Consider the following 22,919-nt stretch of genomic DNA (forward strand, 5'->3'; position numbering starts at 1 on the left):
AGAGAATAATACCTGATTCTTGCCAGTATTTATATTCCCTGTTATTTGGCTCGAGAAGACAAGCGAAAGGGAAGGACGAGACCATCTACCACCTGCCAGATAATTCTTGAGTAAATTTCATTTAATCTTCACTATAAGCTTTCCAGGTGTTATTCTTCTTTTTTCCTTTTTGATTTTTTTTTCTTTTTTTTTACAAATAAAGAAACAAGTTCATGAAAACCGTAGGCATTAAGTGGCAAGTTTTGAGCCTGAGCCTGTCCACCTCTCAATAGCATAGTCTCTGCTCTCATCAGCATGCTACCACCTGCTCAGCATTGGAGTCATGAGGTGGGACCAGGTTAAAGGGAAATGAGATTCAATTACCATCAGGTGGGCTATGAGGGATCGATGAAGACCCTCATACACTACAACACAAACGTAAGCTCCTCAAATGATACTGATGACATGATTCCAGAGAAGTTGGCAAAGTGATGGCCACCAGATTTGTGCCCAGCCTTGGCTCTAATTGCTAACTCCCAGGAAGATTCCTTGGGCTGTCAGTGCACAGACACATCTTATGCGAGTGGCATGATATCTTAATTACAGCTTGTATGGAAGGCAGTGCATAATATGTTCTCTTGAGAGGACTTTACGTAAATTAGTGCCTATTACCCTGAATGACATGCGTTTTACTCATAACAAGTGAATATTGAGTGTTGAGCAGCCTCCTCCTTCTGGTATTTTTCAAGCTGCCCACGACACTGTGCCCAAGACCGTCTTAGTCATTGCTGCTTTAATCATGTGGGTCTCCCGCTCAAACGCTCCCAATAATCTGTCATTGACCTCTCCACTCCCTTTTCCACTTCCCATCTGTTTTTCACTTCTCCCTGTGTTCTTTACAGCCTGAGTCTCTCATTACCCTTGCTTTTCTACAACTGGTATTTCCATCTGTCCTTCAAATGGGCATTCTATTTCCTCCATGCCATTGCATGTTACTGTTGCCTTTCCACTTATCCAAATCCAGTACACCTGTTATGAAGGATCATTGAGAGTTCTTAGTGACACCTCGCTCCTCTCTAGTCCTGTGCTCAGAAGCAAGGACCTTAAACTTTACCTGAAACAATATTGGGATAAATATGGAACTAGAATATAGTTATGGATATGATATGGTACACATAGAGGTATACAAAGCCAGCTGTCATGTCATGAGGATGTTCCAGCAGCTCTGTGCAGAGGTTGCTCCATCAAGGATCTGAGTCCTCCCACTAACTGCCAGCACTCACTTGTCAGCCATGAGGACAGCCATCTTGGAACCAGATCTTCCAGCCCCAGTTGGGTCTTTGGATGGGACTGCGGCCCAGCCACCATCTGCCTGGATTCTCATGAGAGATTCTGGGTCAGACCCACGCAGCTAAGTAGTCCCTGACCCTCAGAAGCTCTGTGGAATAACAAATGTTTGTTGTTTTTCTAAACCACTGAGAGTTGCAATGTGTACACAGCCATAGATAACTGATATCAGTGTCTAACATTAAGTCAGGGTTTACCGTGTGCCAAGGATGTTGCTATTTGCTAACTGCTCTACCTACTTTTATAGTATTCATCTCATTCCACAGAAAAGGATTTCTGTGTCTTTAAGTCCATTTTTGAGATGTGGATATGAGGATTTAGAGATACATGTTCAGCAAACCTACACAAGATCACACAGGGGGAGATTCAGGGTCCACAGTGGTCCTGAGGCCCAGGGCATGGGACAGGAATACTTACCCACCCCTCAATGCTCTCTTGACGTCTCATATGTCACACTTGCTTATGCCTGTCCTTCTAGTTCAAGGCAACCTTGTCTCCTTGATCCCCTTTATCTGATTTAATGCTTGCCCAGATGAGTTTGTGACATGCCTGAGGTTGCACAGATAAGATGTGGCCTCGTGAGATCCTTTCTTTGCATATGTTTCCCTCACACTGCTGGGATCACAGGTGCAGTGACAGTCTGCAGACTATGAACATAGTAACATCTTTATGTGCCAGGATATCTGTGTCCCCCTTCTCCACCAAAATAAAAGGGGTACAAATCTTTTCCTGCCAGGTCTGAGCAATTTCAGAAAGAAAGCCAGATCCATATAGAGGCCAAACAGAAGCTCTACAGTTTTGTTTTGTCTTTTTAAGTTTATTTATTTTGAGAGAGTGAGAGAGGGAGTGACCAGGGAAGGGGCAGAGAGAGAGAGAGGAAGAGAGAGAATCCCAAGCAGGCTCCGCACTGTCGGTGCAGAGCCTGCCATGAGGCTAAAACTCATGATTTGTGAGATCATGGCCTGAGCCAAAGTCAGGAGTTAGATGGTTCACAGACGGAGCCGCCCAGGCTTCCCCAAGGCTGGGGACTTAGCGAGGTGTCGGAGCAAAACAGCAGAGTTCCCTGAATGCAGAATGGAGCAGTGTCTTCACCTGGGTTCCCTCCAAATCAGGGACCGTGACGAGGACTTGGGTGCATATGGATTATCTGAAAGGAGAGCCCAGGAAACGAGGAGTGTGGGGGGTAAGCCTGGGAAGGAAGAAAGCTCCTTGCAAAGATATCTCATCAAGGCTGCTGTTACTGGCAAGGGAGGCTGGATTGTCCTGGGCCCCTAAGAAAAGGAAGGAATGCCTTGAGAAATTGTAGTCTGAAGGATGGGAAGCCAGAGCATCTATCCACGGCTCTTTTCTCCATTGACCGAGCATCACCTCCAGGGCTCTATCTCCTTGGCATTTCTGCTGCACAAGATTGCTGGCCCCAAGGTCCCTGAGGAAGAAAAGGCAGATGCTTGCAAGGTGCTCTGGAGGGGCCATCCTTGGGCCTAGAGCAGGGATCTGGCCACACTGAGTTTGTACCACTGCAGCTAAGTCTGCGACCGAAGACAGCCCAAAAAGACGTGATGGAGGGCATAAAAGCTGTCCCCATACAGTCCCCTGCTGGGTGAGGCTGGACCAGGGAGGAGCTGGGGGCTCTCTGAAGGCAGCGAGGACCAATACAGAGCAGGAACTGAGCAGAACCAAGCATGCCCAGCTTCTTCTTCCTGAACTTACCAAACTGGGAAGTCTCTGCACCTCCCCAGGGAGGGGTGAGTAAAAGGCGTGGAGAGAGACCCTTCCCTATGCTCAGGAAAAATAATCCTCCTCATGGAAGCCACAAGAAGACCACGTATACCTCCAGGAGTCTCATGACTCTCGTGTCTTTGGAAGGAGCAAAGGAATAAATAAAACACGTGATAAATTTACAACTGTGACTCTTCACCAAGCGTGCCAGACGGGAGGCCCTCAATAACCCCCCTGACACCAGAGTCAATACAAATCAAATATGATAAAAGAGTTCTATCCTCTTTTTCCCTCTTTATTAATTTTTTTTTTTTTGCAGGGCTTTGGAAAAGGTCATTGTAGAAGATTGCATTATATTTCAAAAATCGTTAAGAGTTCCCCACAGGAAACATTATTACCAATATATTTGCTTCCATTTGATGTCTTTTTAGCAGCTGATGCCAAAAAAATCTGTTGTTTTTAAACCAGTTTCCAAGTGAGCAGATCTTGGGTGATTAAGGGGAGGAAAAATAACAACAACCAATAAATCACCAGGAAATGTTTCGGAGTGAGAAAGAACTGGAATGTGCTGAGGCCCCTCTATTACCCACAGCCTCCTGTGGTGTTGAAAAGTAGACTCAGGAAGCTGATGGCCCGGGCTACATCCCAGCAACTCTGCACAAGATTCGGCACCTGGTTCGTCCCTCTTCTTCCCCATAATAGCAGCGAATTTGGAGAAACAGTGTGAGCATTACGTAAGCTATTATATGAAAAGAGCCCAGCACAGAGACTGACGTGTGGCAAAGGCTGTTGAAGTACATGCCAGAGAAACAGCATTGTAGCCGTACAAGGCCATCCCCCAAGACCATCTTTATGGCCCCAGTGCCAATCCAGGAAACTGAAGCAACGAATCATCCACGGGCGTTTTCTCCCTCATGGGTCCTTGTCTTTGGACCACTTTGGGCCATTGAGGAGGGCTTTCTGAGCACCTTCCACATGTTGTATTTGGTGTGGAACTTTGGTGGCCATTAGCGACACTCCCTCAAATCCAGGCTCACAGAGACAGGAGACTCGATTCTCTTTCGTTGCTGGCATGGTGCATTAGCGTGCTAGGGCCGTGTAACAAAGCACTACAGCCTAGGAGCTCAAACCACAGACATTTGTTGTCTCACATATCATTTATAAATATATAAAAATGCTTCTGCAGAAGTGGATCTTGGAAGTCCCGGATCGAGGTGTTGGCCTCCTTCTCCCCGTGTTTCACACCATCTTCACTCTACGTGTGGTCTATGTCCTCATCACCCCCCTTTTAAGTCTATTTATTTATTTTGAGAAAGAATGCACACAAGTGGGGGAGGGGCAGAGAGAGAGAGAATCCCAAGCAGGCTTCACGATGTCAGCACAGAGCCCAACGTGGGGCTCCATCTCACGGGACTCGATCTCGCAAACCTTGAGATCATGACCTGAGCTGAAATCAAGAGTTGTGCACTTAATGGACTAGGCCACTTAGGCACCCCTCACCACCTCTTCTTATAAATCATATTGGGTTCGAGCCCACCTTAATGACATCACTGTACCTTAATTCCATCTTTAAAAACCTGATCTCCAAATACAGCCACATTCTGAGGGGCTGGGGGTTAACACTTCAACACATGAAATTTTGGAGGACAGGATTCAACCCCTAATAGGATGAGGTCGAGAAGAAGAGATTTTGAAAAGGAAGCTTTTTGGTACAAATGGTGACCTTAGATAAGGGGCATTTGTATAGGTGGGTGCTACTTTTTCAGAACCACTTTCATATCAGGGAACTTAGGCAGGGCAGGGGGCAGCGCAGGAAACACCATTTATTGACTTGCTGAAAAAAAACAGTGTGCCAGGCCTGTGCTGGGTATAGGTAGACATTTATTTAGTATATAGTTTATACATGTATACATTTACTTATTATATATAATAACATGTAAAATATACAAATTCTATAATTTTATATATTATATCTGGTCTTACGGATGTATGTATGTATATATAATATATAATCTACAGAGATAACATTATATATTATACATAGAATCATACATATGTACATATACGATATAGTATATATAAATCATATTACTCTCTTTGGGCCACAACAAATTGCCAAAAATGTATGGTTTAAAACAACAGGAACTTATTCTCCTACAATTATAGAGTCATCAAAGTGTGAACAGAACTATATTCTCGCCAAAAGCTCTGAGGGAGAAGTGTCCCTCACTTCTTCTGGCTCTGGTGGCCCCTGGGGATCCTTGGCTTACAGCGGCATTGCTCAGTCTCTGCCTATCTGCACATGGCTTTTTCTTCTCTGTCTCAAATCTCCCTCTGCCTTTCTCTCATAAGGACAGATGTCATTGGACTGAGGGCACAAGTAGATAATCCAGGATGATTTCATCTCCAGATCCTTAATGTGATTATATCTGCAAAGATCATTTTTCCAATAAGGTCACATTTTCAGGTTCTGGGGATGAGAAAGAGAACGTTATCTTCCTGGCGGGTTTCACTATTCAACCCACTACATATATATGTATTCTGTCTCTCATACATATACATATATATGTATGTATATGTATATATATATATGTATACAAAGAGAGAGAAGGATGAAATTATTTGTCTATATAAATTATATATGAATGTTATATATAAATACATAAAAATAATTTCATTTAATCTTCACCAAGTACACACACACACACACACACACACCAGGCTGGGAGAGATATGTAAGGTAGAAATGCTTCTGTAGAAGCGGAAGGTGCATTCAGATGTCCCCTTCCCCCTATTTCAGATTTTCCCTCCGGTGGGTTCAGGTTCAGAGCTGCAGAGCCGCACCCCTGGGATGGGGGAGAAGGGGGGCATCCCACCATGCCTGCTTGCCCCAGATTCCCTGGGGGTGTCTTGCCTCCACAAAGAGGCCAAGTTTGAGATTATGCACATTTCTAATGAATATGCTCACACAGAAACCTGAATTTATGAGTGTCATTATTTCTGCTTAAGCAAAATTCCAGCATACATATTTTGATTAAATTTCTTTTACCGGGGAACGACAATGTCAAAAGATCAGAGAATTAGAGAGCGCATTGCGAAGACGTGTGACAAGCTTGGATAAGGCGGAGCGGCCCGGGAAGGGTCTTCCCTGAGCTCAGCAGCTGCGTCTGTGACAGGTAGAATTCTCTGTATCACCACCTGTCCAGGAATACTGACAACTGTGTTAATGAACTGAAAATGAATTCTGCTCATTATTTTAAGCCATTTGAACTTGAAACTATATTGCCTTTAATAAGCAACAGATTTAATGGGCTGCAGATAGCTCAAAATACTAATTAATATCCTCTTTGCTGGGCTGTTTGCGATATTAAAATTTCAAACGTGGTGATTTGACTCCATTGTCAGAGTTAAAGATGCACCACCAGATACAAAGCACATAACAACATGAATCGATTTTTCACTAATGCCTTAATTTTTAAGTCACTGTTCGTAAAAACAATGTATTGCTTCTGCCTAAGCACCAGATACAGGAACTTCCTTTGGAATAACACTCATGTGGAATCAGAACTTGATTTTGCAAATCGCCCGTTTGAGAGCATGCGTGAGACGGAAGGAGCTGCGGTGGAGCCAGGCTGTGTTCAGGCAAGACAGTGTTTATGCACAACTCTGTGGTCGAACGTCTGGTGCCCAACGTCCTGCTTTGCTGGGATGTGCCCGGCTTACCCTTGCTGCTCTGCGGTAAGCACACTCCACTTTCACTGGTATCTCGGGTGCAGGAGACAGTTGCAGAGCAGAGATTGATGTTCGAAGAAAGATCTTCTTGTAAGATGCCTTGGTGGCTCAGTCGGTTGAGCGGTTGAGCGTCTGACTCTTGATTTCTGCCCAGGTTCATGATCTTACGCTTCATGAGCTCGAGCCCCACATCACGATTGGTGCTGAAAGTGCATAGCCTGATTCGGATTGTCTGGCCCTCTCTCTCTGTCTCTACCCCTCCCCCACTCAGGTGCGTGGGAGTGTGTCCTCTCTCTCTCTCTCAAAATACATAAATAGACATTAAAAGAAAGAAAGAGAGACTTTCTTGCAAGGTTGGCCCTTGGCTGCCTCTGGAACTTCGCTGGCATGTGGTTCCCCACGGCCATAGAACATTTTCCCTAACCGTGTGGCTCGCTGTGGCTAGACTGCGGAAACAGTGTGGTGTTCTCTGGTTTCTTCCTGAAAGGCTGGAATTCGGCAGCGGGTGCCTATGTGACCAGGCCGTAATAAAACCCTGACCACCGAGTGTCCAGAGGATTTCCCTGGGCGGGGACATTACACGCAGGTTGCTGCAGTTTCGTGGCTGGGAAGAGCGTGTTGTCTGCGACCCCTCGCCGGAGCAAGAGCATGAGGAGGCCTCATGTGGAGCCCTGAAGACTCTGCCTGGGTCCCTGTCCCCCGCGTTCTGGCTGTGCCTCCTTTCCGTGACACTGTCATAAATCGTAACTGTGAGTACGAGCATATAATGAGTCCTAGTGAATCTCCCAAAGTGGATGCGCCTCGGGGATCCGCAGCACCCAAGGGATTGGTAAACGATAATATGGTCACTCAATTGATTTTGACTGAGTAGCACAGGGACTCCAGACGCGATCAGGGCCAGGATAAATATTTCACTTAGGAAGTTGAGAAACGGAAGCTCCGAGAGAATCTCAACGGCTTGCCCGGGCTCACGAGAGCCTCCGTTCTTTTGTTAGCAGGAGAACTTCATGTGGACGAAACTGACACATTGGGAACGAGACCCCATTTCCAGTGGTGGACCAAGTGGGGCGGGTGACTCAGAGGCTCAGCCTCCCCACCTGTGTGCAGGAGACCACCCCACCCGATATGCAGGGGGATGGCGAGGAGGGGAGACCCTGGGCATGTCCAGCCTGGGCTACACAGGCCTTCCGGGAATGTTAGCTGCCAGCCTCCTCTCTCCCAGGCCAGCGCTGGCTCCAGGCTTTAGCACCACCTGCGAGAGCGAAGCCAGACCACCACTCTCAAAATGGAAGCATCAGTGATCTGTCTGAGCTCTTTGTGCTTTCCAGAGAGATAAAATGCTCTGGATGCAATGTCAGCTTTTTTTTTTTTTTTTTTTTTAANAGACAGAGCAAGTTAGGGAGAGATGGACATGTTGCACCAGCCAGGCTGATGGGCTGTGTTTTCAAAACTCCCCAGGTCTCTTCCATCAATGGAGACAAGCTGAGATGATAACAGCTGGTTTGAGAGGCGAGGAATCGGCTTCTCTTCCTGCTCTGCTCCGTCCTACCCCAGGGCGGCCTTTGTCTTAAGCTCCCGAATCTCTGTCTTTCATGCTGCCGAGGAGGAAAGCATCAGAGAACAAGAGAGGTAGGCGCTAATTCATAATGGGCGCAGGACTCATCCTGGTTGGCCGAGGCTGAGGCAATTAGCTGGATGACAGAGGCAAGAAGCAAGGGCATTAAGAAGGGGCCACCATTCACTGTGTGCTACACGTGGGCAAGTCCTGCACCACCACCACCCCCCCACCCCAGCCTGCCTCTGGGGGCTAGATTTCCCATTTCATAGATGAGGAACCAAGTAAATGCCGGAGGCAAAGCGGTTTGCCCAAGATCACCCGGTTACTAGGAGAAATGAGGCCAACACCTATATATAGAGATCTACAGATATATTTACACTCTTTCCATTACTCCATGCTTTCCCCACCACTTCAGTGGCTGTGTCTGTGAGGGAGTTCCTTGTGGGCACTAGTGCGTTTTCAAAATCAGCCTGGTCAGAGTGGAAGGATCTGGAAGGAAGCAATCTCAGGTGTTTACAACCTGGATCACCTGGACTATCAGGGCACTTCGAACTGCCACAGTCAAGGTCAACTCAGGACCTTGAATAAAGACTGGTTTAGCATGAGGTGGGGTCTTCCAGCCAGGACAGGTGTGTGGGCCAGGGGAGGGAGGAAGGGAGACAGAGGAGTTTGGAGGAGTCCTCCTGTGTCCTAGAGGCGTGGGGCTGAAGGGGTTCCACCAAACTGGAAATACAACCATCCAGGTTCAAGCTTTGCACGTACTGCAAATGACCAGTGACTTTCAGCAAGGCTTGCCTCTCTAGAACTTTTTCTCAATCTGTGTTTGAATATGTATTCGTGGTTAGGTAGGGTGTAATTTGAAGCTAGCTTTAAAAAAAAACTTTACACATTCATCTATGGATGGGCATTTGGGCTCTTTCCATACTTTGGCTATTGTTGGTAGCACTGCTATAAACATTGGGGTGCATGTGCCCCTTCAAATCAGCACCCCTGTATCCTTTGGATAAATCCCTAGTAGTGCAATTTCTCGGTCATAGGGTAGTTCTATTTTTAACTTTTTGAGGAGCCTCCACACTGTTTTCCAGAGTGGCTGCACCCGTTTGCATTCCCACCAGCAGTGCAAAGGAGATCCTCTCTCTCTGCATCCTCACCAACATCTGCTGTTGTCTGAGTTGTTAATGTTAGCCGCTCTGACAGATGAAAGATCCATGGTATTTATATATATTTAATGGAGTATTACTTGGCAATCAAAAAGAATGAAATCTTGCCATTTGCAACTATGTGGATGGGACTAGAGGGTATTATGCTAAGTGAAATTAGTCTGTCACAGAAAGACAAATTTCATATGACTTCACTCGTATGGGGACTTTAAGATACAAAAACGGATGAACATAATGGAAGGGAAGGAAAAATAATATAAAAACAGGACAAAACATAGGAAACAAATATGGAGAACAAACAAGGTTGCTGGAGGGGTGGTCAGAGGGGGGATGGGCTAAATGGGTAAGGGGCATTAAGGAATCTACTCCTGAAATCATTGAATCATTGTTGCACTATACGTTAACTAACTAACTTGGATAGAAATTTAAAAAATAAATAAAATAAATAAAAAATAAAAACTTTACACAATGAAGATTTTCTACAAATAAAGATGGTGGAGTAAAGGTAAAATAAATCCAGAATGTTAGAATCCAGATAGGGGCAGTCAGACCATAGAAATATGTTCCTGGAAGTTCTGTAATGAGTAGTACACTGTTCTGAACTTCCTGTTAACCAAAGAAAGAAACACACATGGTCAGTTATAGGAGTCGCATTGTCTATCAGCTAAAAGGAAGCTCATTTTCCTCTACAATGAAGTTGAGGGTTATATTCATTATCTAGGGCTATTGCACAACAAAATACTCAAAACTGGGATGCTTAAATAAACACACATGAATTCCCTCACAATTCTGGAAGTTAAAAGTGTGAAATTAGGGGTGGCTGGGTGGTTCAGTTGGTTAAGTGTCTGACTTTTGCTCAGGTCATGATCTCACAGTTCCTAAGGCCGAGCCCCATGTCGGGCTCTGTGCTGACAGCTCAGAACGAGGAACCTGCTTTGGATTCTATATCTCCCTCTCTCTCTGCCCCTCCCCTGGCTCTCACTCTGTCTCTCTCTCAAAAATAAATAAACATTAAAAATTTTTCAAAAATAGGGGCGCCTGGGTGGCTTAGTCGGTTAAGCGTCCGACTTTCGCTTAGGTCATGATCTCGCGGTTCGTGGGTTCGAGCCCCGCGTCGGGCTCTGTGCTGACTGCCAGCTCAGAGCCTGGAGCCTATTTCGGAGTCTGTATCTCCCTCCTTCTCTGACCCTCCCCTGCTCACGCTGTCTCTCTCTCTCTCCTAGAAATAAATTAAAAAAAAATTTTTTTTTCAAAAATAATTATGAAATTAAGGTGTTATCAGGGCCATGCCCTCTCTGAAACCTGGCAAGGGGGCTGCTTCCTGTCTTTCTCTTCCTGGCTTCTGGCCATTTTTGGCCATCTTTGGCATTCCTTGTCTTGTAGACCTTGTCTTCATGGTCACATGATGTTCTCTCATTTCGAATGTCTGCCTCTGTGTCCAGATTTCCTCTCTTTGTAAGGCCATTTGCTATATTGAATTATGGTCTCACCCTATTCCAGTATGAACTCATCTTAACCAATTGCATCTGCAACAGCTTTATTTTCATTTAATGTCATGCTATAAGGTACTAGGGGGTGAAATTTCATTATATATTTTTGAAGTACAAAATTCTATCCATAACAAGGATCATGATGGTTATGAATGTAGGCTCTGGGCTCAGACTGGCTTCTTTGAGTCCTGATTCCAATGGTTCTTAGCTGTGTGACCTTGGGCAGGTTACTTACCCTGTCTGTGCCTCAATGTCCTCATATGTAAAATGACATTTTTAAGGGTATTAAACTCAGAGAGTGGTGTGAGAACTGAGATTATGTACATAAAATTATGAAAAAAATGCTTAACACATAGAATGTACTCCATTTCCATTGCATGGATCTGCAAAGATGAGGGGCCATTCTAAGTTCATATTGCTAGTATCTAGAAAAACTGGATCTTGAGACATGGTTTTCTGAATGTAGGCAAAATGCATTTTCCTCTATATTCCTGCTTAGTTGATTATCTATGTTATTTTTAAATAAATACCCTTTATATATATATGTATATATATATACATATATATTTTAATTTAATGTTTATTTTTGAGACAGAGAGAGACAGACTGCAAGCGGAGGGAAGGAGACAGAATCCCAAGCAGGCTCCAAGTTCCAAACTGTCAGCACAGAGCTGGATGCAGGGCTTGAACCCAAGAACGTTGACATCATGACCTGAGCTGAAAGTCAGATACTTAACTAACTGAGCCAGCCAGGTACCCCACCCTTTATATATTTTTAAGTTTGTTTATTTGTTTATTTTTGAAAGAGAGAGAGAGAGAAATTAGGAGTGCATGTGCACACAAGTTGGAAAGGGGCAGAGATAGAGGGAGAGAAACAGAATCCCAGGCAGGCTCAGCACTGTCAGCCCAGAGCCCTGTGCAGGGCTTGAACCCACAAACTGTGAGATCATGCCCTGAGTCAAAGTCAGGTGCCTAACCAACTGAGAGATGAATCAAAGGAAGGAAATCAGTATCAAAAGTGGTTTAGTTATTGCTGAAAGGGAATTAGTTATTGGTGTCCCACAGGCGCCCCTTATAAACTCTCCAGGGGACAGGGGTATTGGCTGTTTTGCTCACTAATGGATTCCTGCTGCCCAGAACCATGCCCGGCTCAAAGTAGGCACACAAATGTTCACTGAACACTGCATGTAGAAAAGCTTTACAAGTGGGCTTATGCTCTAATCTAGAAGTCCTGCTGTTGGTAATATCCTTTAAAGAAACAATTAAATTGGGGCGCCTGGGTGGCTCAGTCAGTTAAGCATCCGACTTTGGCTCGGGTCATGATCTCACAGTTCGTGGGATCGTGCCCTGTGTCGGGCTCTGTGCTGACAGCTCAGAACCTGGAGCCTGTTTCAGAGTCTGTGTCTCCCTCTCTCTCTGACTCTCCCCTGCTCACACCGTCTCTCTCTCTCTCAGAAATAAATTTAAAAAAAAAAAAACACATTAAAAAATTTTTAAAGATAAGCAAAGATTTAGTTGTTCACTTTTGATGAAGAACTGTTTATAAAGCCAAGATGTTAGCAGCAGCCTAAATGTACATTAATAGGGGACTCGTTAAATAAGTGATGGCCATCAGATGGTGTACCATTTGCTAGGGAGAATAGAACCCTCCAAAGAGGTCCAGGTCCCGATCTTCAGAACCTCCAGGTTTACAGACATGATTAAGGTCAAGGGCCTTCACGTGGAGAAATTATCCAGACTCGTTGATCACAAAAATCCTTAAAAGGGGAGAACTTTCCTATGATCGATTGGAGAGTGGTGATGGCAGCAGGATCCAAGGGATGCTGTGTTGTTGATCATGAAGGTAGAGGAAGACACCTCAAGCCCAGGAACACAGCGGCCTCTAGGAGATGGAAAAACTAAGGCAATAGATTCTTCTCTAGAGCCTCTGGAAGGCATGCAGCCTTGCGGGCACCTTGAGGCTGGCCCAGTGAGACATAGCAGACATCTGATTCTCAGGACGATAACATAAGAAGTGCATCTTGGCTCAGGCAACACAGAACTCAGTCTTCCAATGATACGATAGAGCGGGGGCCTCACACTCAGACGCCCACAGCTCACGTGCAAGTGCAAGCTAGCTCTAGTGTCAAACAGTAAGTGGAAAGCGATTTAGACTGCTGCCAAATCTACCACCTACTGTCTAGTTACTTAGCCTCTTAAGTCATTATGTGCAAGGTAGAGGGGAGCGACCTGAGCCAGCAATCTCTAACATTTGCTGCAGTGGGAAACTTATCTGCATGAATGAAGACTCACGACATATATATTGCTTTTACAGAAAAGCAGCAGCTCTCAAAACAGCAGACGCAGTAGAATCCCTTTCTTTCTGTGTGGTAATATTATTTACACAGGAAGAGATCTGAAAGGATATGATCTGATAATAGTAATCATCTGCGAAGATAAGATACTGCAAATGTTAATGTAGCTTTGCCTGTCTGTCTATTCCAATTTCTTTGCAGCAGACCTACGCTCTTTTGAAAATGCACCGTGCCTAAAACAGAGAAAAGAAGACAGAACTGTTCCTACCTGGCAGAATAATCCTGAGACCTGCCTGAGAAACCCAACTTGAGCTATAAATTCCACGCCGTCAACCAATTTTTGCCTTCTCTCCTGGGTGCTGGTGACAATCACCCATGATGCCATTTCAGCCAGGCCTTATTCATTCCTCTGTGGGGCCAATTCAGTGCAAAGCGTGCTGACCCTACAGAAAAGGCAGCCCACTGGGGCCGCTTCCCTGGGGAGCCCTCCACATTGCAGCTATGGAACAGGGCCATGCAAAACTCATAAATCCCCCGCCTTTTTTAATTAACAATACTGCCGAGTGGAGAATACAGTACATATTGCCAGGTCACGTCATCCATCTCAAGGGGCTTGAAAGCAACAGAATTGAAAACGGGGAACTGAATGGAACTTTCCCTGTGGCGATTCCCCTCCTCCCACCTCACCCTCTTGCTCAGCTCCTTTTGGGAGTTGGATTTACTCTGAAGTGCAAAGACAGTTTCTCCTTGTGGGGAAGAAGTGGGGTCTGGAGCCAGATGGATCTGGGATGAAGCCCTAGCTCCTCCCTCCCCAGCTGGTGACCCCGGGTAGGCTCCGATCTCCCGGACATGCAGCTGCTTTATCTATTAAAAGGGATGATGGTTTCCACCTACATGTTTATTATGAGGATGAAACACGTAGGAAGCGTTTAATACAGCTGGCACATTGTGAGCTCACAACATGTCATCGCTTATTAATTATGAATCGTGTTTATTATTGCAGTCGCTGTGTTATAGGTTAGTTCTCTGGGAGACTCCGGAGGAAATGTCTCCTCATCCTGGATCTGCATCTGGGGGTAGCTTGTTTCACGGAACATATTGTTTATTCATGCACGTAACCCAGCCAAATGCCGGAAGGATATCCAGGTAGCTTGTAGAAGTGTGTATAGGGTATGAAAATATTGTTCACAGGCAAGCTGTGGCAGAGGAAAATTTAAGATAGGAAGTAGTCAGAGCTACCCATTCATGCTGGAAATGGTTAGTTCCCCAAAGCTGAGCAAAATGTTGTTACTTTTCAGGGCACCTTAGAAGCTCCGTCCGTTGAACTTCCAACTCTTGATTTTGGCTCAGGTCATGAGCTGACGGTTAGTTAGTTTAAGCCCCACATGGGGTTCTGTGCTGACAAGGCAGAGCCTGCTTGAGATTCTCTCTCTCCATCTCTCTCTGTTCCTCCCCTGCTTGTGCTCTCTCTCTCTTTCTCTCTCAAAAGCAAACAAATAAATAAACAGATAAATAAACTTTTAAAAAGTTGTTACTTTTCAAGTTCTGTATACTGGCTATAGGTTTACCACAGGCTTGCTTCTGAAATTCACAGTGGGCTAAGGAAAAGACAATTAGCTAAAGACTAGGAGAGGCGTGAATTTCTTTTTTCTAGTAGTGAGGCCTGGCTGGAGTCCTCTCATGGGCTGTGTCAATGGGGAGCTTCTACGTGAGCGACATCCACAACAACTCAGTAATAAATAAAACACCACTTCTGTGTTTTAAGGACCTCTTTGGTAAAGGACAAATGCATGCATAACAAAATGCAGTTTTACAGAGTGGCCGTGATGGTGCTACCTGGGAACACAGCTCTCAGAGATCAGGCTTGCCACTGAAACTGGGTTTATAATATGGTGAGCGACAGTTGAGGGGGTGTTGGGGAGAGGTGGGGGGAATGTGGATCTCCACCCCGGGGCACATTTTCTCCAGTACTAAAGGGGGCACGTGCTTGCACTCAAACACAGAATTCAAAGTCACATCTCAGCCCCGTGGTGGTTTTGTGACTCGACCTAGTCATTGAATAGTCACTGAACATTCTGAGTTTCTATTTCCTCATCCTCAGACTGGAGGGGCGAACACCATAATGCCATTTCCTTCTAGGACTAGTGTGAAGAACAGATGCAATTTTAAAGAAAGTTAGGATAGGTAGTAGCTGTTCAACGAATGCCAGACTGCTCTTCGTTCTACACTTCCTCAACCTCTCCAGTCACTCAAAATGGTCAGAAAACCACTTGAAAGTCTCAGGAAATGCCAAAATGAGATCCCGAGGGTGAAGATGCTCCTAATCGAGTAAACACAGGAACTAACCATGGGAAGCACTATTTCCACTGGCGCATTTAACCCCATCTACACCCCTGTTTCCTACTCTGTGCAGATAATAACAGTACCTACCCAGGGGGCATATTGCAAGAATGAAGTGGCTCAGAGGGGATACTGTTCCCGTTCCTGGCAGGGAGAGAGTTGTGATTGCCTCTTCTCATCCACCATGGTTTTGGCATACAGAATGGACCCTATGCATCCATTAGCAAAGTCCACCATCGGTGTGCTAACAAACCTCTGTTGCTCATTATAGTGAAGACTTTATTTTATTTTATTTTTAAAATTTATTTTTTAAGTTTATTTATTTTAAAAATTTTTTTTAATAGTTTATTGTCAAATTAGTTTCCACATAACACTCAGTGCTCATCCCCACAAGTGTCCTCCTCCATGCCCATCCCCCCTCCCCCCACATCCATCAGTCCTCAGTTTTTGTCAGCATTCAAGAGTCTCTATTTATTTTAAAATTTTTAATACTTAATTTTGAGAGAGAGACAGACAGAACACTAGTGGGAGAGGACCAGAGAGAGAGAGAGGCACAGAATACCAAGCAGGCTCCAGGTTCTGAGCTGTCAGCAGAGAGCCCGACATGGGGCTCGAACTCACAAGCATTGGGGTCATGACCTGAGCTGAAGTCTGACGCTTAACCGACTGACCCACCCAGGAGCCCCTTAGTGACGATTTATAAAAAATAAGTTTTCATCTCTCTTCAAAATTTAGTTTTTCCTGTATATAAAAACGACATCATCGGGATACCTCTCTTGTAATTTTCAAGAGCTCAAAATTAAGCAGATTTCTGATAGGACATAGCAGAGTAGTGACCACATTGCACCAGGAAATGATGCAAGATCGGAAATAATGGGGTGCCAGAAATTCACACTGTCAGCAAATGTATGAATAAATTATTCAATTCCAAGGCATCACGTTGCTTCACATATTGCAGTGATGTTTGGAGGTTTTGCAGGTGATTTGGTTAATATATTAAGAAAAACCTTCCTGTTTTCCAGCACAGTATGGTGCATATTGCAGAGTGACTTCTTTATTTTAGCTTTGGAAGCTAAATAGGTCATTGTTCGGGAGTGTGGAAGCGGCACAGACTCATCCCAGCTCTGTGATGAGACCCTGTGTCCCTGCCACCAGCACAGAGCTCTTCCCAGATTCGGTATTTTTCATTGGTAAAAACTGCTGAACACACACTTTTGTTCCGTTCAATAAGCCTTCACTGAATCGGTGTGGGTCTGGGGGATGCATTAATAAGATTCACCTCCACCTTGGAAGATTGTAACTTCCAGGGTGGGAGCCTTCGAGAGTCAATCATTTCAGTCCATAGCCCATTCTTTTTTTGGTTCTAGCTCTCTCTTCCTTCCTTCCTTCCTTCCTTCCTTCCTTCCTTCCTTCCTCCTTCCTTTCTTTCTTAATTCCTCCTGGGACTCATGGCTGGGCAGGTGGCTATATGCTATATGGTACTCTCTAATTTTGTTATATTATTATTTCCCCTCTAGAATATAAACTCATGAGATCAGGGGTATTTTATGTTCCCGTCATCATCATCCCACTCAGACGGGACTCAATATCCATGAGACAAACCCTCATGCCAACCCCCGGATGCACATCTCTCTCTTTTTTTAACGTTTATTCATTTTTGAGAAACAGAGAGACAGACAGAACATGAGTCGGGGTGGGATGGAGAGAGAAGGAGGCACAGAATCCAAAGCAGGCTCCAGGCTCTGAGCTGTCAGCACAGAGCCTGATGTGGGGCTTGAACCCACGAACCAGGAGACCATGACCTGGGCTGAAGTCGGGCACTTAACCAACTGAGCCACCCAGGTGCCCTCCCCACCCCCCAACATGCACATCTCTTAAAATCATTATTTGGGATTGTTCTGAGCTCTCGAGAGGACACACATCAAAGACACACAGGTAGTAAGTGCTGGAGCTCGGATTCAAATCAGGTCTAGCCCCCCAGAGAATGGTACCACCGTTACCAAGTTGACTAAGTCAGGAAGCCGGAATCAGCCTTAACCCTGTGGTCGGCCACCAGGTCCTGCTGGCTGTGTACCTGACTCTCTCTCCCACCTGGTTTCCCTGCCCTGTTTCCAGCCACGTGGTCCAAGCTGCCATCACATCTCATCATCAGGACCACCGCACATAGCTTCCAAATTCCCCTCTCCCTTCCAGTCTCTCTCCTTCCAAGCCATTCCTCAAGCCTTGTATTTAGAGGCACAACTTGAATCCTGTCTCTTTGTCCCTCCTGGCTCCTGTAGTCTCCAAGACCAAGTCCCGTGTGCAATAATGCTTCCTGCTTCCTCTGACCCCTTCCAGGTTTTATCTCTGCCCTGTGTGTGTTCAGTATTAGGCACTTGGACTTGCTTCTAGTTCCCAAACATGTCAAAATGGTCCCAAATGCCAAGACTTTGCTCAACATTCTCTCCATTTGAAATAGTTTTCTGCAACTGTCCATCCAGAGAGCCCCACATGCTTTTGGTTGATCATGCAGACCCAGGTCCGGTTGGCCTGAGTGCCCCAGCTCCACCACCAAGTGGCTGGTGACATTGGGCAGCTTGCTTTGCCTTTGGTGCCTCGGTTTCTCCGCAAAGAGATAATAAGAGTCTAGTTCATAGCATCCTTGTGAGGATTTAGGAAGCTACTAAGTGGCAAGCACTTAAAACAGTGACTGGTCCAGGATAAGCACTGTATCAATGGTGGTCCCTGGACTGGAAGCCTCAGAACCCCTGGGAACTCATTAGAAATGCAAATTCTCAGCAGTTTTCTCAGCGGACTATGTCTCCTTTTCCTCCCAAACCCCTGGATTCTGTAAGGGTTCCTATGGCTTCAGGCCTTCTCCATGTGAGATATGGGGGCGAATGAAATGTACAGAGTTCCCTACTTCTCTGCCATCTTGCCTGATGGGTATGGGGGGGAGGGGGAGATGGGCATGGAGGAGGGCACTTGTGGGGATGAGCACTGGGTGTTATATGGAAACCAACTTGACAATAAACTATTAAAAAAAAAAGAAATGCAAATTCTCTGATCTCACCTCAGACCTATTAAATGGGAAACTCTGGGAATGGGGCCCAGCAAGCTGGGTTTCAACAAGCCTTCAGGGAGACTGAAAGCATCTAGGGTTTGAGAACCTGCTGGTTAGCTGCTAGTATTAACAGCAGTATCAGCGTCAGCTTTGGTACTGGCAGGAGTATTGCTATAAATGTCCTTGTCTGTGTTTCAGGGTGTGGACTAGGTAAGCTGTTGGCTTGGGGGTTGCAGTACAAGGGCAAGTTTGAATTGGCAAGTCAATGCCCAATGGTGCACCAACGTGACTGCAAAAATGTCTATTCCCACCAGCCTTGTGTGAGAAAGGCCTCCTGCTGATCCCCACTTTCATCGACACTTCATAATGACAGACTTTTTAAATGTTGCCCATCTGGTAAATGTGAAATGACATACCCTTGTGCTTTTAATTTATATTTATCTGGTGAATTATTATGAGGTCCAGAATCCTTTAAAATTTTTTTCAATGTTTTATTTATTTTTGAGAGAGAGAGGCAACATGAGCAGGGGAGGGTCAGAGAGAGAGGGAGACACAGAATCCAAAGCAGGCCACAGGCTCTGAGCTGTCAGCACAGAGCCGAAGCGGGGCTCGAACCCATGACCTGTGAGATCATGACCTGAGCCAAAATCGGACACTTGACCGACTGAGCCACCCAGGTGCCCCCAGAATCTGTTAATACATGGTTTTTGGTCTCTCTTATTTCCCCATCTGGAAAATTTCTGTTCATAGCTATTGCACCTCCCTCCCTTCATTTGGATGTTTTTTTTCTTATTTATTTATATATCAGATTTGTATTTTTGAAATGTGTGTGAGATTTAAATAAATACCTGTATATACATTATTTAGAATAGCATACATGATCAGCATAGTTTAAGTGTTGGCCATTGCAATAATAATGTTTAATAATGTTATAGGTTTATAAATTGGTCATTTAAAAAATTCTTTAAATGTTTTATTTCTGAGAGAGAGACAGCATGAGCAGGGGAGGATGAGAGAGAGAGAGGGACACACAGAATCTGAAACAGGCTCCTGGCTCTGAGCTGTCAGCACAGAACCTGACGTGGGGCTTAAACCCACGAACCATGAGATCATGACCTGAGCCCAAAGTTGGATGCTCAACCGACTGAGCCACCCAAGAGCCCCAAAATTGGTCATTTTTAATAGTACTCACATTATATGCTCAGGTTATGAATGTTTCTCATCTGAATTTGTTGATATAACCATATTTTCTTCTCTTTTAATATGTTAGCATAATGAATCCCAATAATAAAATAATATTAAGCTAATTTTGAATTGGTAGAATATACCTAATTTGGTCAGGACATATTTTTATACAATTCTGTACGCATGTCTGTTAACATCTGTTTAGGATTATGTAAGACTATGAAGGGCTGGTATTTTCTTTGAGAAATACTAACTTGATTTATTCTTATAACAATTATTGTATCATTGTTTTCATGTGGATAAGCAAAGGGTTCACTGAGGTTTTCTTTTACTTCTTTAGAGAGCTTTGGAAATTTACATATATAAACATTTATGTACATATATACATGTATTAAGAATTTGTCTAATTTCCCTAAACTTTTAAATTTACCAGTATAAATATCTCCCTAATATTTCATAATAGTCCCAACTTTTGTTTATGGTTTTAATCCTTACTGCCTCTCTAGTTCCAAGGTCTTTATTCAATCCTAATTTTTCATTTCTAATATTTTAAATTGTCCTGTCTCTTTTTCTTTGGTTCATCTAACCAGTACATTGTCTTAATTTTCAGTTTTTCCAGAGAAACGACATTGTATTGATGGATTTCCTAGTCCTTAATTTGGAGGCATATTTTCACTTCCTTTGCTCATCTCTTTAGCTATAATATAACTTCTCACTTTGGAAGCCTAGCTCATTAATTTCCTAGTTCTTCATTTTTTACTGTAACCGCATAGGATTATCTATTTCCCCCTGGATACTATTTCAGAAGCATTCCACAAGAACATTTTTTTATATTTGATTTCTAAGTGTTTTCTAATTTTCGTGTATCATTTCATCTAATGTGTGGGTTATCTCGAAGCTAAATGTAGAAGCTAATTTTCAAGCTATTGCCCCTGAGTGGCAATAACTACAGTGGTTGGGGGGGGGGCGGCTGTGGAGAGAGATGCCTGTGTTCAAATCCTAGCATTGCTGCTCCTCAGCCACCCAACCCTGGGAAGAGTCTCAGTTTCTCAGTTTTGACTTTGGTCTCATCCTCCACAAAAGAGAGTTGTTGTGAGGTCTCTGTGAGATAACATAATGCTTAAACCATGTCTGGAACACAGGGAGATTTATATAGCTGCTGATATGTTGTGATTTCTTTTACCTCAATGATGGTGTGCTCAAAATACACACTTTGCAGGATACTTAACTCTTTGACGTTGCAGGGAATTCGCGTCACAGTTTTGTAGAGCATGGTCAGTTTTCATAAATATTCCACATGTCCTTATAAAATATCTAACTCTCATTCTTCTCAAATGCCAGGAATTCTCCCCTGCACATTTAGGCCATTAAAATCTAGGCACTAGGTCACCAGGTGTTTGTGGAATCAGTGTTTACCCTGCAGGTCAACATAGATGGAGAGCTCAGTCTATCTTCTGGATTCGTCTTTTTCTTATCAGTTCTTTCCACTGGAGATCAATTCTCTTACTCTGATATAACTCATCCATGTACTTTAAATATTTCATATATTTTATCAAACATTTTTAAATATGGTGCATTGAGAGGGACTTCTGTGAATACTGGTAACAAACTGCCTGAAAGAAAAGAAAACTCCGAATGAATGTCACTGGCCACCTGAAGTCATTGAGACTTGGTTTCCCTGTGTGAGCGCTTGGACATCTTATTTTTTTCTTTTTCTTTATTTTTTAAAAAAATTTTATTTATTTTTGACAGAGAGACAGAGTGCAAGTAGGGGAGGGGCAGAGAGAGGGAAACACAGAATCTGAAACAGGCTCCAGTAAATGAACTGCCAGCACAGAGCCGGACTCAGGGCTCAACCTCCCAAACGATGAGATCATGACCTGAGTCGAAGTTGGATGCTTAACTGACTGAGCCACCCAGGTGCCCCAGCACTTAGGCATCTTAATACCATTCTCAAACCCTCAGTTTCCTCATCTGAAAACTGAGTACAACATGTAAATTACTGTGATAAATCTGTAAAAAGATGAATATAACTCATGACACCTAAGAAACACTCCATAATTTAAAAATCTCTAGTATAGTCACATGCTGATTTGACCCATGCTGGGAAGATTACATCATTATTGTCCACATGTTTCAGCTTTGGATTCCACATACACGAAAAAAGAAGGGAAGGAGGGAGACAACTGAAGAAAGTTGTTATTTATCCCTAGAACTGGCTATGACCCTAACTATTGCTAAAGAAATTTATGCAACTTGGGGCGCCTGGGTGGCTTAGTCGGTTAAGCGTCCGACTTTCGCTTAGGTCATGATCTCGCGGTTCGTGGGTTCGAGCCCCGCATCGGGCTCTGTGCTGACTGCCAGCTCAGAGCCTGGAGCCTGTTTCAGTCTGTGACTCCCTCTCTCTCTGACCCTCCCCTGTTCACGCTGTCTCTCTCTCTCTCTCCTAGAAATAAATAAAACATTTAAAAAAATTTAAAAAAAAAAAAAAGAAATTTATGCAACTTGATAGATGAGGAAGCTGACACAGGCATTGCCAGTGACAATTAAGGATCACTAGCATAAGTGACACTTAAAGATGGCTTGTCCAGTGTCACATAATTGTGAGTTGTCACATAATTAGTAGGAGTTGACCATAATTCTACAAAGAAGGTTTACATATTGCTCATGCAATCGTTGGTCATTCTATGATAGAGAAGGATGGTAATGGCTACATCCAGTGATTCTTCTTTTATGTCAGTCACTCTATTAAGCAATGAAAAGTACTGTTTTGTTCTGTTTTGTTTTGCTTTTTCATACTCAAGATGAACCTGGGAGGTAGGTACTAGTACCTCCGTTTTACAGGTGAGAAAATTGAGGCACCAAGAAGTTATGTAGTTTTCCCATAGTCACCCAGCTGGTAGATGACAGAACCAGAGTTCAAACCCAGAACTTGACATCAAGCCGTGGGCTCCATTGTTTACCCTCATACTTATTCCACTCAGACTGCACAGCTGGGAAACAGCAAATCAGTGTTTGAGCCCAGACAGTTTTTCTCTGGAGCCCACACTTAACCTCTAACCGGAATTGCTT

Source organism: Crocuta crocuta, unplaced genomic scaffold (genome assembly GCF_008692635.1).
Source record: "Crocuta crocuta isolate KB4526 unplaced genomic scaffold, BGI_CrCroc_1.0 scaffold179, whole genome shotgun sequence".
NCBI classification, from domain to species: Eukaryota; Metazoa; Chordata; class Mammalia; order Carnivora; family Hyaenidae; genus Crocuta; species Crocuta crocuta.